This window comes from Bubalus bubalis, chromosome 2 (assembly GCF_019923935.1).
Source record: "Bubalus bubalis isolate 160015118507 breed Murrah chromosome 2, NDDB_SH_1, whole genome shotgun sequence".
In the NCBI taxonomy this organism is placed as follows: domain Eukaryota; kingdom Metazoa; phylum Chordata; class Mammalia; order Artiodactyla; family Bovidae; genus Bubalus; species Bubalus bubalis.
Genome location: NC_059158.1, coordinates 74,412,094 through 74,428,040, shown reverse-complemented (window position 1 = coordinate 74,428,040; position 15,947 = coordinate 74,412,094). Strand labels below are relative to the sequence as shown.

Sequence of the window (15,947 nt, the reverse complement as noted above, 5' to 3'; positions counted from 1 at the left end):
CTTTTTCCAGCTTCCCTGGTCACGCCTTGTCTACCCAGGGTTTAGTGAACAGTGTGAGCAGCAAGACATAGTTCCAAGTGGTTATATGCATTACTCAAATGCACTAGCTTAAAATATTTTTTTTGTTTGGTTTATGAATTTCTCAAAGAGATGTATTCAAGTTTTCTAACATCAATATAGATTGATCAATTTGTATTTCTTTTTCAAAAAAATATTTAGTGTTTATTTATTTGGCTGCACTGGGTCTTCATTGCTGCATGAGGGCGTTCTCTAGTTGTGGAGTGAGGGGGCTGCTCTTCGGTTGTGGTGCGCAGGCTTCTCGTTGTAGGGGCCTCCCTTGCTGCAGGCGAGGGCTCTCCCAGGCTCCAGTAGTGGTCGCACACGAGCTTAGTTGCCCCGTGGAATGTAGAATCCTCCCAGACCAGGGGTGGAACCAGTGTCCCCTGCATTGCAAGGCAGATTCTTAACCGCTGGACCACCAGGGAAGGAAGCCCTAATCTTATATTTCTAAGGCCTTCTGCTTGTTGAATTTAAAAATTCTGTATTAAGAGAATAAGTGTTTTGACTCTCATGTCTTGTTAGTGAATTGTGATTTTTATCATCTGGAAATAGCCATCTTTCTTTTTAATTGTAATGGCATATAGCTGGATTTTTAAAACTCCAGATCAAAACTTGGTTTTTTAATATGGGAACTTAACTCATTCACATTTTGTATTACTAATATATTTAAATATACTCATATTATCTTGGCTTATGTTTTCTATTCAGTTTTTTTTTCTGTTTCTTCTTGCTGTCTTTTATTAGACTGATCAAGTTTTCTCATGGTTATACATGTTCTAGTCAAGTTTTACTGTTGGTTTGACTCAGTTTTTTTTCTCTTTTGTCTCACAGCGTCTGTTTCTTTGGACTATCTTTTGTCATTGTTTTTTTTTTTTTTTTTTTTTTTTTTTGAGTGCATTTTTGAGTACTGTAATTATTTTAGAGATAGTATGATTGTGGCAAAACTTCTGAATCCTTGTATGTTAAAAATGTCACCAATTTTGCCCTCATATTTGATTGTAAGTTTGCCTTTATAGATTTCTAGGTATGAAATCATTTTCTTTCAGAATTTAGCACCCAAGATTGCTGATGAGAAGTCTGATGCTAATTTGCCTCTTCTCTGATTATAAGTAACAGATACTGGCTCTGGCTAATTTGTGTAAAAAACATTTTATTGGCAGGTTATTGGGCAGCTCACAGAATTACCTTGAAGGCTGAAAATCAGGTTCGGAAAACCAGCAGGACCCAAGGGGGCCACAAACAAGGATACTCTGTAGGAACAGTCTGGCTAGGTCATTGCTGCCAGTCTTTGTGGTCACTCCAAATTCAGGTCCTGGATGGCACAGTTAACACTCAAATTGCCAAACCAGAAAGCAGAGTTATCTGCCAGGCACCCAGTAAACACATGGGAGAGGCAGAAAAATGGCTGGAAAGATGTCCATAGCTTAATGCTTGGAACTTATAAACATGTTCCTTTAAATGGCAAAGAGACTTTGCAAATATGATTAAGTTAGACAATTTGAGACAGGGTGATTAGCCTGTATTATCCAGGTGGGCCCAATTACAGGATTCCTTAAAAGCAGAGAAGCTCTCCCAGCTGTGATCAGAGGGAGACGTGACTAACACAGAGGGGTCAGAGAGACGCAGTGTTACTGTCTTTGGGATGGGGGACGGGGGCCATGAGCTAAGGTATGTGGTGGCTGTTGGTAGCTGGAAAACGCAAAAACCAAAGTCTCCCCTAATCTCCAGAAAGGAATGCTGGCACCTTGAGTTTAGCCCTGGACTTTTGATCTACAGAACAGTAAAGTGATAAATTTGTGCTGTTTGAAGCCACGGTGGAAAATTGTTATGGCCACAATAGAAAACCGGTACACCACACACTTGCAGTGTTTCTCTGTTGTGAAGCTAGAGCAATGGAAGGCCTCACTCTGGTGGCAGGCTGTGAACACTGTGAGCCTTGAGGAGCTACTTTGTCATCTAACACTTCCTCCTGTCTTCTTGCATCCCATCACTCTCTGATGTCCCTCTGATGTTTTCTTTCTGCTAGTTTAGGGGCAGGGGAAGGCCAATGGACCCCATGTTCTGAATACAGTTCTTTAATAAGGTACCCTGTTGGTTGATTCAGAGCTGCCTTCTGTATTATTGTAAATGTCCCTCCGAGTGTGGAACTCGACTTGCTCTTTCCATTGTTTTAATCATTTATTTGGTTTTTCAGCAGCCAGTTTGGGGATGTGATTTTTCTTTGCTCTTTCAATGTTGTTAAATTTTATCTTTCAAATATTTCAAAATTTTCTGATAATAGTGCCCTTTCCTGTTTAACAGTGCTATGTGAATTTCTTCTTTAAAAACGCTTTGCACCTGTCATTGTAAGAAAACTGGGGTGGAAGGGAACATGATCTTATGTGTTCAATTCACCATCTTGATCCAATTGATGCCTATTACTTAGGCTGATTACTCTGAACCTGGGGCTCAGGCAGAATCTGAAGGACTAGAAAGTTCCCTGAAGGGTGGGCCATGTGGTCAAGTCTCAGCAGGGAGGCACAGGAGGAAGCCAGTGGAACCCAGGGTTTAGGAGGACCCAGGTGATGTTCAGGTAAGCCCCCTAACAGGAAAAGACAGAACAGACCTGAGTTCAAACCCCAATTTTGCCCCTTTCCAACCAGGTAGACTTAGTCAAGTTTCACCTCTAAGAGCTTCCGTTTTTTCGTTTTAAAATGGGGTTAACACCATCTATCAGACAAGGTTGCTCTAAGAATTAAATGAGAAAATATTGGCAATGTGCTTATCATAGGCTTGGCAATATTGGGTATTTACTGAATGCCTTTACATGGATTAATCTTGTTTAATCCCAACTTTTAAACCTATTACACAGATCAGGAAACTGAGGAATAGGGAATTTAAGTAAGCCGCTTAAGGCTGTAATCATAAAGTGGCAGAGGAGGGATTTTGAACCTGGGCAGTCTGGCTGTCACGTCTGCACACCCACATCATGCTACAGATTACCCTATTAGGCTGAGGGCTCTCCTTTGCCTTTCAAAATTTCCTGTGTGGTTTTGGTGGAGGGAGCCAGATTGATTTTAGGAACTAGAAAAGGATTGAGTCAGCAAGAGAGGATTAAGTGGCCCCAGTAGCAGGCAAGCTGAAGCTGGTGGATCTTGTAGGTTATTGTTTAGTATCCAAGTTTGTTGGCTAATTTGCTTTTATCATGCACTTATTTTGTGGAGTTAACGCTTGAATAACAGTAACGTGTACATATCTTAAAGGCACAGCTCAATGAATTTTCACATGCGTTTACACCTGAGTATTTACTATCTGGATCAAGCCAAAGAATGTTTCTAGCCCCCTTGAAGGCTCCCTTGGGCCCCCTCCCAATTGGTACCTGGCCAAAGGTAACTATTGTACTAACCGCTATCATTTTGGGTCCGTTTTAGTCCATTTTTGAACTTTGTATAATCAAATATAGGGTTTGTGTTCTGTCATGTCTTTTACTCATCTCATTTATTTATTTTGATGAATCAGATACTATGAATCTGTGAGCAGATGAGCACATTCCGTGAGCAGGTAGTTAAGGTCTCTGAGTGTGACCCCAAGGGCTCTGTATACAGTATAGCCTTTTGTGCATCTCAGTAGCTAGCTCTGGGGGATGGGAAAGAAAAGGAAACTTGCCCAGGCAGGGCCACCATTCGCTCCTGAAGGCTCTCAAGGTGCCCTGAGCTCAAGGGCGGACGTTCTAGGTATACTGTGTGCGTGAAGTGAATGTTGGTTCCGTTTTTCTTTCTGGGATTCCCCTTTGAGGTGGGACAGCTGCCTGAGCTTGGTTGAGGGTGGAGCGTCCTTTGCCTTTTTGCAGCTGTGGGAAACTCGGACTTGCTCTACACACTTGGGTGCAAGTCATGTCCATGCCTGACTCCAGCCTCCGAGAACCCATTTTCTCAGGGTAGGGGCACAGCTGTCTTCCCTGAGAAACACTGCCTTCCATGTCCTCCCTCTTGAGGATAATTCCAGCTTCTTTTCTGGAAGAGCCAAGAATTCTCAACCATAAAGAAGCTCTTAAAGTTCTTACACCTAAAGCATGAGAGAGTCCTGAGCTTCGGAATAAAAAGCTAGGTTTCCTTCCAGAGAGGAAAGGAAGGGGGAAATCGCATTTCCCTTCTATCCAGTAAGTCTCCAACAGAGGTGGGAACAGGGTATAAGTGACTACGTCAGTAACCTCTCCTGTCCCACAGTGCTGGGTTCCAGATCTGCTCTCCGTGAACCATGAGGGAAACCAGGCAAAATCGCACTTGAATCATCTCTGCCCCAGGTTTTTCAGATACAAAATGACAGTGATACCAACCTTGCAAAAATGTTTTCATTGGTAAATGAAACTAGCTATTTGGAAAGCTCCATATTTAGAGTCCTAGTAAATGTATTATTATTTTTTTTCTACAGGAGGAATCACTTGCTTGCATGGAAGTAAGAATAGCTGAATTGGGTGGCCTGGACTGCAGAGAAGCGAAGCACTTTGTCAGGCAGGTGGGAAGCAGGCTGGGCTTCTCTGTCTCCTTTATGTTTCTGAGCAGGTAAGCATGACTCAGCAGGTACTGGGAGGTACTATGTGCTCTCAACATAGTACCCAAACCTGACCAATAATAGAATTTCATGGAGAGTTTAAAAACATTCCTACCTCAGTCACTTACTTTCTTTAGCCACTACTCTGGTTAAGGATCTGACTCAGTAGGGCTTCAGGACATGGGGGGAAAAAATCCTAGGTGATTCTGATGACCAGTAAGGTTTAGAGACTTGTTCTAGAATATATTCCTGCCCCAAAGTCCAATGGTTTGAAACATTTCCATATTATCTGAGAGGGGGGGTATAAAATTAGAACTGGGGGTGTCCTAAGTCATCTTAACCACCGTGAAGGAATAACTTTTATGGAACTGTCTAGATTACATGAACCTTATATCATATACATTGTAAAGCCTGTGTCTTGATTTCTGTGACAAAATTTTCATCAAGGTAGCGGAGAAGGCAGTGGCACCCTACTCCAGTACTCTTGCCTGGAAAATCCCATGGATGGAGGAGCCTAGTAGGCTGTAGTCCATGGGGTCGCTAAGAGTTGGATATGACTGAGCGACTTCCCTTTCACTTTTCACTTTCATGCATTGGAGAAGGAAATGGCAACCCACTTCAGTGTTCTTGCCTGGAGAATCCCAGGGACGGGGGAGCCTGGTGGGCTGCCGTCTATGGGGTTGCACAGAGTCGGACACGACTGAAGTGACTTAGCAGCAGCAGAGGAGCAAAGCTCACCAGTACCTTGTTCAAGTAATTGTACGATGCTTGGTCCCAAGCACTGACCAAACTATTCCTTTAACTGGGAATCATTATTATATTAAAGTAAATCAGAATGATCAGGCATGCCTTTCTCTTCTTCGTAGCCCCTCCTTAGCTTCTGTTATTAAAGGCATATTAATAATTACCTCTCTAGGATGCAACCTCTGAGCATTCTGATGAGAAAGAACATGAGATGATGGGCCCTTAGGACTGTGAGCTGAGAATGTCCATTAGAATCCTAACAGATTAAGTCAGCACGTGGAGAGAATGGAAATTAGAATTCTGATGGGAGATGGCTTGAGGGGATCAACCAAATCTAAAATTCTAGTAGTGCTTTATTACATGTTACTGTAATTGAAACCTTAATTTTGCAATTTATAATTGAGTTTAGGAGTATTGAAAATTTAGAGAGAGGGAAGAGATGAGAAAGGCTTGGGGAAGCCAGAGGATGTGAGCACAATACAAGCCCAGGTAGGAGATGAAGAGGGATGGAGTCAGAGAGTAAAAAGGTTGTTAAGGTAGAACAATACCCAGGTAACAATTGTCTCCTTCAGCCCTTTATGGTCCTTGCTGGACAATTCCCACCCCAACTTTTCCCTGCCTCTGGCTACTATTTCACCCTGGTAAAAGGGAGAACTAAACTAGTTTCTTGAGGTAGTCTCAAGATGACTTAAGTAGAAGTCTAGGAGATGGCTTAGATTATAGCCGAGAAAATACCTAAATGTATCAGATCACAGCTTTGTCCTGTATTACTTAGATGCTTTACTGGGGGCCGAGCTCATGGAACTTTTGCAAACAATCTGGAGCTTAGCGGGTGTCTTCATCACTCGTTCTTGAGAATTTGAATCCTGTCTGTGCTGTTTATTGTGTGCGTGTTGCTTTTGTTTTTTGTTTTGTTTTTTTTTTTTTTTTTTGAATTGAATTCCTGTTGGAGCAAAACTGGCTGATTGCTGTGAAGAGGTTTGATTTTTGGTTTTGCTACACTTAGAGAAAGCAAATGAAACCTAAGAATTAAGTTTCTTAGTTCTATGTGCACTAGATTTATATTATACCTTCTCAGAATGAAGAGGCTTTACTGCTAGGGAATAAGTGACTATAAATCCTCCTAGCTTGTCATTTCCCCAACTTTAACCTCCACCCTTACTCCCACTGGGTTATTTTGAGGCATTTGAAGTAAATCTCAGATGTCATTTCATTTCTGCGATAAGTATTTTAGCATGTGTCTCTAAAAGATATGGATTCTTTTTAAAAACATAGCTTCAGTTTGGATTAAGTGACTAGCAAAGTAAAGAGGTGTACTTGCAAAACAAAACATAGCCACAATACTTTAATAGTACTCAAAAATATTGATAAAAATTCCTTAATATGATCAAATATCTAATCAGGTTTAAATTCCCTCCATTTTTGGATTTTGCTGATTAGTTCACTGAGATGTTGCTTAACAAATTCCTTTATTCCCTGTACATCCTGTAAGCTGAATATTAGCTCTAGAAGTTTAATCTGACTTGGCTTGGCTTTTTTGGCAAGACACTTTGTAGGTTATATAATATAATTCCAAGCTTACATAATTTCATTGGAAAGCATATGATTGTAGCAGGCATTGACTAGAAAATTGTTCATTTTTGACTGCCCCTCAACTATCAAGCTATATGCACCTTAGACATACTTCATATACATACCCTCTCCTTTGTACTATTTTAACTGATTAGGATGGTTACTTGGTTGTAAGCTCATCTCACAGAAGGTTCCATTAACCTCAATATATGTAAGTAAGCATTTTCTCAATTCCCGCCTGTGGTGATATTGCTGGTTGTCTGTTCAACTACCATCCGTCTCACCTGTCTAATGCACTGACAGGGCCTGCTTCCTGTTAAAAAGTCTGGCCACTTTTTCCAAAGTGCCTGGTTTCTGGGAAACTCTTTCCTTCTTTATGAGGATTCTTGTCATCTTTGGTTTTTTACATGAAGTGTGAGGTTGTTATTTGGTGTTCAGTGGCCATCTTCTGACCATAGGGAGTAAGCTTAAGGATTAACACCAATGTGTCCAGGATGATGGGATGGAAATGTGGGATGAGTCCAGATGCTCAGTAAGTCATGGAGCCACTGGATTAGGCGACCTTGCAAATGCCATGCCTCCAGACTTCTTATGTGAGATTATTAAAAAAGGTGTATTTAAACCACTTTCAGTCGATCATTTGCAGCTATAAATAACACCCCAGGTATATTCAAATAAATTTCTTTTGTGTTTCTGTTCACTATTTAAAGCCCTGATATAGGGGGGGAAACCCCTATAAACTTTTATCTTGAGTCAAAATCTTTGTTAAGCACACTACTAGAGCTAACATGATGATACAGATAGCACAGATCATTGAATCATCAAAATTAACTTGTTTTGATGTCATATTTTAAATCAAATCAGTTTTTGATTAGATACAAATTGAAAAAGCACACAGCAACTTAAACGTAGAGATAGAGGCCTAAACCATCTGTGTTGGGGATAAGAATTGGAGTTGAAATATTTTCCTGTCTCGTCCTCAAAGCACGTAACCAAGAGTTGACTTTGAGTGTTGGCAACAAAGGGAAACTTCTCCTGTTACATTATGCTGGACATAATATCCGTATTAAGTAGGAGAATTGGAATGTCTGAATCTCCTCCTTTGCAAGAAGACAATTCCCAGCATTCAAATTGAACGCACAAAGTTAGCAGGCAGTGATGAGGATTTAATTTTTTTAAAAGGTATGATGTTTGAAATCTAAGAAGCAGCTATAGAACTGAAAAAAGCAAAGGATAGCTGATGATCTGTCCTGTGCTTGTTCCTAGTTCTATTTTTTTTTTTAATTGATAAATAACATGATGCTCCTGCTTGTGTTTTGCATTCCCAGACTGTTGGAAGCAAAGTTTTATTGTTTTTCGGTCAGTTGTAGATTGCACCTTTGTCCTTGCAAAAAGGTGATGACAGTGAGTGGTTCCATGAAACCCTTGGTAACAAACCTCCTTTGTGCTGTGCGAAGAAGCCCTGGCTCATAAGGGATGACATCAGCAGGCTTCCCACCCATTCCTATGGATCCCTCAAAGTACAGAGACTCATTGTTGATGACTTTCACCCTGAACAGCTGCTGGTCTCACTGGCTTCATTCACTGTGAAGATGGTGATCATACCTCCCAGAATTCAAATAATCATGTTTTCAGACCATGTGTCAGGCCATCTGCCCTTGGGTCTGTTTAGGAAAATATGATCACCTTTAATTATGGCACAACCCCTTCCAACTTCTCTGCCTACTTGGAGGTTTTCCTCGCACGTCTCATTGTTTTGGACACATCTCAGGTGGTGTCCCTTCTCCTTTGCTAAATAAGCAGAATTACCTATGTTTTCAGTGGAAACGTCTTCCCATAGGGATCCTGCCTAGAAGGCATTTCAACATGGTCAATACTTATATACAGTAAGGCAGAGCCTACCTCCCTAGGAAAAAACTACCTGATCAGAATTCTGAGTAATTTAAATGTCCATTAGCACAATAAAATTCAAAGCCTTTAAAATTGCATAACGTGATGCATTTAATCAGTTGAACATAGCTTATCTTGGAAAAGTCACTGAAAGGAAGAAGGCAGGGTCAGTGTTCAGCTTTGAAGATAGGTAAGAGCGAAGAGCAACATTTGAGCCCACTGGGGGCAGGCTCGCTGTGTACAAGTGGTGGATCAGGCAGTAGGCTTGCTGTTTGTCTGACACTGTGGCTTGGAGACGGAGAAGGCAATGGCACCCCACTCCAGTACTCTTGCCTGGAAAATCCCATGGGCAGAGGAACCTGGTAGGCTGCAGTCCATGGGGTCGCTAAGAGTCAGACACGACAGAGCGACTTCACTTTCACTTTTCACTTTCATGCATTGGCGAAGGCAATGGCAACCCACTCCAGTGTTCTTGCCTGGAGAATCCCAGGGACGGGGGAGCCTGGTGGGCTGCCGTCTATGGGGTCGCACAGAGTCGGACACGACTGAAGCGACTTAGCAGCAGAAGCAGTGGCTTGGAGAACGTACCAGAATCTCTGCTATCTTTTGTGTCCTTAGTGCAGTGAGCCAAGCACATGAAAGGTGCTCAGGAGATACTTGCCAAACTGCATTGACATGTAACTTTTACTTGAATCTACTGTTTGCTACCCCAGATAAATGCACTTGCAACCATCTTTCTGGTTCAGAGTCTCAAAGCTGGTCTGAAATGTCATAAAGAATGTTTGTGCTTAAGGATAGTTTTTCATGGAGGTAGGACTTTGATCTTCTGAAAAATTTTTAATCTGATTATGTAGCCAGAATATTAGAAATAAAGTTGAGAAGAGGGCAGACAGTTCTTGGGTATCAGGAGATTGTTAATGGCTTGGGACAGGTGAATAGATATATTTTTCTGGTTCTGTGAGCCTTACCCCTTTTTATAACTACCAGGTATTTTATAGACACATTTTTCTATTCAGCAGTCAAGCTGTAAATGGACTGAATCTTGATAGTTGTGTCTTTAAAAAGGAGGGGAAAGAGAAAAGAGAAGCACTGCCATGATTACCCTAATGGAAATGTCTTTTGTCTTTGGAAGCACAGGCCCAAAGCTGTGGGCCATCACTGGGCCTTCACTCCACTTTCAACCCATCCCGTCTATGGGCTTCCTGTAGGTCTGGCCCTCATATGTAACTCTGGTGCTCTGAGAGGAAACTCTGCCTATTGTTTCCTTAACCGAATTCCATGGTTTTTTTTTTTTTTTTTTTTATCGTAGAATTGTAGGTGCTCAGTAACTTTGGGTAACTTGTTGGGTAAGTAAAACAACAAGTGGTGTTTAGCAATATTGGTGAGTGGTGTAGCTTTTCCTTCATACTCACAAGTTCCCTGGGCCCAGGATCGAATCTCCCCCACCTAGATGTCTCAGCATACATATGGACACACCAAGTGTTTATGTCTGAGTAAGCAGAGCGTGGACGCGTTCACGAACACCACGGGAGACTGCGGTGTTAACCTTCCCCCCCTCACCAGTGTTGCCTGCTGAGCAACAGAAATGTTCTCCCAGGTCCTTTCAAGATCTCACAGGTTCATGGTAATAGGTGGGAAAGGACCAGAGAGATTTTTAAGCCAAACTCTTCCTTTTATTGGAAAAGCCCCTGATGCTGGAAAAGATTGAAGGCAAAAGAAGGGGATGGCAGAGATTGAGAGGGTTGGGTGGCCTCACCGACTCAGCAGACATCAGTCTGAGCAAACTGGGGGGGATAGTGGAGGACAGAGGAACCGGGCGTGCTGTGGTCCACAGGGCCGCAAAGAGCCGGACACGACTTAGGGACCGAACAACAACTTCATTGTATAAGTGGAAAAAAACTGGGTCTGGAGAGGTGGAACAACTTATGCAAGAATCATATATAGCTAGTCTTTGGCAAAACCAGGAAGAATCTGAGTCTCCTTGAAAGTCATTTTTCTTCCAGAAATATTTTAAAGCTTTATGTTAAAGATCCTCATTTTATGGCTATATATATGCCATCAAATAGTTATAATCAATTACTCCTCAAGGAAACTCTAAAAGCTTTTAGCTAATTATTTCCCATTTGACACATTTCAGGATGTCAAATAGTTCTTACATCAAGATAAAATACATGACAAGTTGAAAAGAAGAGCCATAAAAAGATAGAAAACTTTAAAGGAGTTATCCAAAAAACTGGTAACATGACTCCAATCCTTTGGGTACATTCAAGGTAAAAGGATGGGCCTCTGAGGAGGGCTTAATAAATAGTCCCATCTTCCTCACCCGGATTCTGAACAAATTGAGAAACAGGAAAGTAGCGGATAGAGGTCAAAATATCACCTTTGTTACTGAAAGCTGAGTGGAAAGCTGAACTTAGCGTAGCAGCCAAGTGGGCTGTTAACCCGATTCAGGACCACCTTCTGGGCAGAACCAGTAATGCCTGAGGGCAGGACCACTGCTAAGAGGAAGAAGGGCCAGGCTAAGCTTTCCCAGTGAGTGAATAGTGTTGGAAAGTGGTGCCAGGAAGATTCCAGGATGTTACAGCTGGTGCTGGACTCAGCTATTCCCCATAACAAAAAGGGGGTTGCAGATGGGGAGGGAAAATATGTGATGAGGTTTCTCTGGAGGAAGATAATCTGAAAGCCCCTCCCACTCCAAAGTTGCTTTTTCCTGGAAAAGGCTTCTTTCAGAGAGCTTTACATACGCCTCGTGCAGCTTGGAGGGTGCTGGTGGCTGGGGTTTGGCTCCTGCTTGTAAACCAAAAAGGAAAGACTTCTCACAGTGGGAACAAAGGAGAAGTGGCTGGACTGGGTGGGCCAGTGTTGGCAGAGAGAAAGAGAGAAGTAGGAGAAGCGAGGGGGGCGGTGTGGGTGAAGAGAGGGAGGGAGAGAGACAGGAAACTTTGTTACTGTCCAATAGGGCCACCTAGAGGGGCTCTCAGGCTTTTGAAGGGATAAGCTGGAGTTTTGACCCAGAGCTAAGGAAGTTATAGCTGATCTAGGAGAGGGCAATGGCATGCCACTCCAGTACTCTTGCCCGGAAACTCCCATGGACGGAGGAGCCTGGAAGGCTGCAGTCCATGGGGGCACTAAGGGTCGGACACAACTGAGCGACTTCACTTTCACTTTTCACTTTCCTGCATTGGAGAAGGCAATTGGCAACCCACTCCAGTGTTCTTGCCTGGAGAATCCCAGGGACGGGGGAGCCTGGTGGGCTGCCGTCTATGGGGTTGCACAGAGTCAGACACGACTGAAGCGACTTAGCAGCAGGGAAGCTCAGGTGAGAAAAGGATGGTGGGTATCTGAAGCTCCCCTTGAGAGCTTCCCACACCAAAAAGAGGCAACTTTCAATACACTAGCTTAGCCCCAAAATAGAAAAGCCAGTCAATTAAGAACCTTCATCCCACCCTCCTTTACTTCTTCCTTTTCCCACTTTGACCTTAGAACAACCATATTTAGTGAAATGGGGCAGATAATTGGAAACAGTAGGTAGAATAAAGGAAAAGATGGGCCTTGCCCCTGTCCCTGGCTTCTTGACTGCACGATGACCCAGAAAATAAAGGGAAAAGTTTCGCTTTTAAATCTGATTCTAGGATTTGATTATTACACAGGATTGGTTCTTCTCACTTATTAATTGAGACTGTCAGAGACTTAAAGTGGCTGTGGGACTTGTTACCTGGGAGTGATTTAAAACCAGTCCTAGCATAGGGTTATGGAGGTTTTCATCCAGGGGCAGGGAAAGAATATTTCTTCACTGGAAAATTTTAAAAGTGACAATGGAAATAAAAAAGTTGCTTTCTCATTTGAGATGATTAGTTTCTACTTCAAATTGAACAGCCTGTTGACTTTATTTTGTTGGTTTTTATTTCTCTTGCCCACCAGCATGGGATTGTTTGTGGTGTCTCTACATTTATTAAGGCTTCCCTGGTGGCTCAGACGGTAAAGCGTCTGAATGCAATGCTGGAAACCTGGGTTCGATCCTTGGGTCAAGGCAATGGCAACCCACTCTAGTACTCTTGCCTGGAAAATCCCATGGACGGAGGAGCCTGGTGGGCTACAGTCCATGGGGTTGCAAAGAGTCAGAAACAGCTGAGCGACTTCACTTTCCTTTCCTTTCCTACATTTATTAAACATGCTGCCTAAGCCAGGATTTGGGACACTGAGCACACTGGGAACTCCAGCCAACCAAGGGCCCCATCCTACTGATGGCACGTGCTGCGTCTTCCCCAGGTGGCAGGGCACATGCACAGCAACGTGGGGCTACTTCTCTAACGAGTTATGAACTCAAGCAGGAAAATGATCAATGCATTTTAGTCAGGAACAGTGGTCCTTCCATGCTCTCTTCTCTTCAAAGCACTCTGCCAGCAAATAGCACTGCTAATTAAATCTGTTGGTGAGTAAACTTAAGGAAATATATTAAATGGCTCCCTCTAGTCCTGCCCAAAGCCTGGAAGAGGAGGCCAGCTTGAGTTTTTACCACCATCTCCCAACACCCTTTGTTATTTGATCAGAATAGTTTCCCTCTAAGATATTAATGATTCCTAGGCTTTTGGAGAAGGCAATGGTACCCCACTCCAGTACTCTTGCCTGGAAAATCCCATGGACAGAGGAGCCTGGTAGGCTGTAGTCCATGGGGTCGCTAAGAGTCGGACATGACTGAGCGACTTCACTTGCACTTTTCACGTTCATGCATTGGAGAAGGAAATGGCAACCCACTCCAGTGTTCTTGCCTGGAGAATCCCAGGGATGGGGGAGCCTGTTGGGCTGCCGTCTATGGGGTCGCATAGAGTCGGACACGACTGAAGCGACTTAGCTTAGCAAGGGTTGCTTTAAAAAGTTTCTTTATTATACATGAAGTGATTGAAAACTGCCAATCATGAATCTGGCAATCCCCTCTCATGAGCTTAAAGACTGTTCTGATTACGATAATTACATTTTTATGAATATCCTACCTAGACAGTAACAATTTTACTGTGTCAGACTACACCACACAAAGATACATCAATTTCATCTGCAATGAAAAATAGATCCTAATAGCTCAGTTATATTTATATGATAGTCAAACATCAAGATGCAGTGTAAGTACTTCAACTGAAAGAATTCTGATCATTATTTAACCTTGAGATGGTGATTAAGGGTGAAGCCTTGTCAGCTTTCACGAATTATTTTTTTCATGATTTTTGCTGTTTTGATTTGATTTTTAAAACTCTGTAATTTAACACTTATTAACATTTGGATTCTACCCCCACCCTCCATGATATGTGGACAAGGCAACAGCAATAAAAGATTAATAGATGTGACTGATGGTCAGAGGATTAGGTAACTGTAAGACATAATTATGTTTCAGAAACAACAGTGCCATGCCAACTGGTTTTCTTCTTGCCTAAGTTTCTTCAACCATGATGCAAATAATGGACACAGTGTTCAGGTTTGATGCTATGAATACATATTATTTTAATGTACAGAAAAAACTGTTCCATTACTACAGATAGTCAACGGTGCTGGTCGAAGTGTACTCTGAGAACCAGTAGCATCAAGGCTCACCTAGAAGCCAGTTAGAAATGTAAATTCTCCTGCCCCAGATTTGTTGAGTCAGAATCTTTGGCAGTGGGGCGCAGGACTCGGTCCTAACGAGCTCTCCAGGTGATTCTCTGAGGTTTAAGAACTGCTTTAGCATCTTGTAGCTGTTTCCTTTGACTACAGTGAAACACTGCCAGGTATGGACGGGTAATCCTAGCAGCACTGAAAGTGTTCCCTGTTAACTGTGGCCATGTCCGTTCCAGGGGAACTTAAGTGGACAAGCTCTTTTGGTCAAATCCCTCTTAAGTGGGTTTTTTCTTTTCTTCGAATCCTCAGACCTCACAAACCATAGGTTCTTCCCATTACCACTCGTTAGTTCATCCTCCCTGGTAGAGGTATGTTTGTGATCCCTTTCTAATGTCAAAAGCTTTCCGCCACCCTGAACCTCTGCTGATCCTTTCCCTTTGTTACAACCTTTTCCCTACGGTCATCTTGAGTTGCTTAAAAAATTTAACATCCAACATGATGCTCTTTATATTTCTTATGGCAGCAGCTGCACTATATATTTTGATAGCACTATTAGTCACAACTATTTACCAGAACGCACCAGAAAATGCTATGTGGAAAGGCCGCACATTGCAAGCACACTTAATTCAAGAAAACACAGAAGAACATACTTAGTATGAGTGCTGATGCAAACTCACCAGGACTGCGCAGGGATGTCAGTAACACTTTTTCTTTGACTGAGAGATTAAGGAAATGTATTGCAGAGTTTGGTAATAGATGACAAAAGGGGAGGGAGGAAGGGAAAGAGTTTGAGAGAGAGAGAGAATTTTGTAATAAAAAAGTATTTCCAAGCTAATAGTATTCTAATGAATCAACATGCATGGGGCAGTGTTAAATGGAGTAAATGAGTATGACGAGAGTGAATGGCATCTTATGATTTAATCTTCATATTATTTTATAAAAATACACTCTTATATATATGAGTATATGCTTTTAAAGACCCAAATCTAAATCCTGAATGTGCATCAGAATGACCTTGAAGCTTGTCAGAACTACAAATTTCCATGCTTGTTATGTCAGCACAGATACTAAAATTCAAGCCTACAGAGGAAATTAGCATAGCCCCTGTGCAAGGATGAGGTGAAGATTCATGAAGCATTCCATATTTTTAAGAAATTTTCTGGGTTCCAAGAGACTTTTATTTTGGTATCTTGGAGTCCAGGAGTTTTTATGTAAAAACCACTCTGCTGCTGCTAAGTCGCTTCAGTTGTGTCCGACTCTGTGCGACCCCATAGATGGCCTCCTACCAGGCTCCCCGTCCCTGGGTTTCTCCAGGCAAGAACACTGGAGTGGGATGCCATTTCCTTCTCCAGTGCATGAAAGCGAAAAGTGAAAGTGAAGTCGCTCTGTCGTGCCCGACTCTTAGTGACCCCATGGACTGCAGCCTACCAGGCTCCTCCGTCCATGGGATTTTCCAGGCAAGAGTGCTGGAGTGGGGTGCCATTGCCTTCTCTGAAAAACCACTCTAGGTGATTCTAGTGCAGGTGGTCCTTAACTTGCATTTTGAGCAACACTGCAAATCTCAC

The 15,947-nt window shown here is 42.5% G+C and overlaps 1 non-coding gene across 1 annotated transcript; it reads left to right on the top strand.

Moving 5' to 3' along the window:
* Positions 1–15,425: 15,425 nt before the first annotated feature.
* LOC112583055 lies at positions 15,426–15,531 on the top strand. The gene has a single exon (XR_003107418.2). It is a non-coding gene; the product is annotated as a U6 spliceosomal RNA (small nuclear RNA).
* Positions 15,532–15,947: the final 416 nt, after the last annotated feature.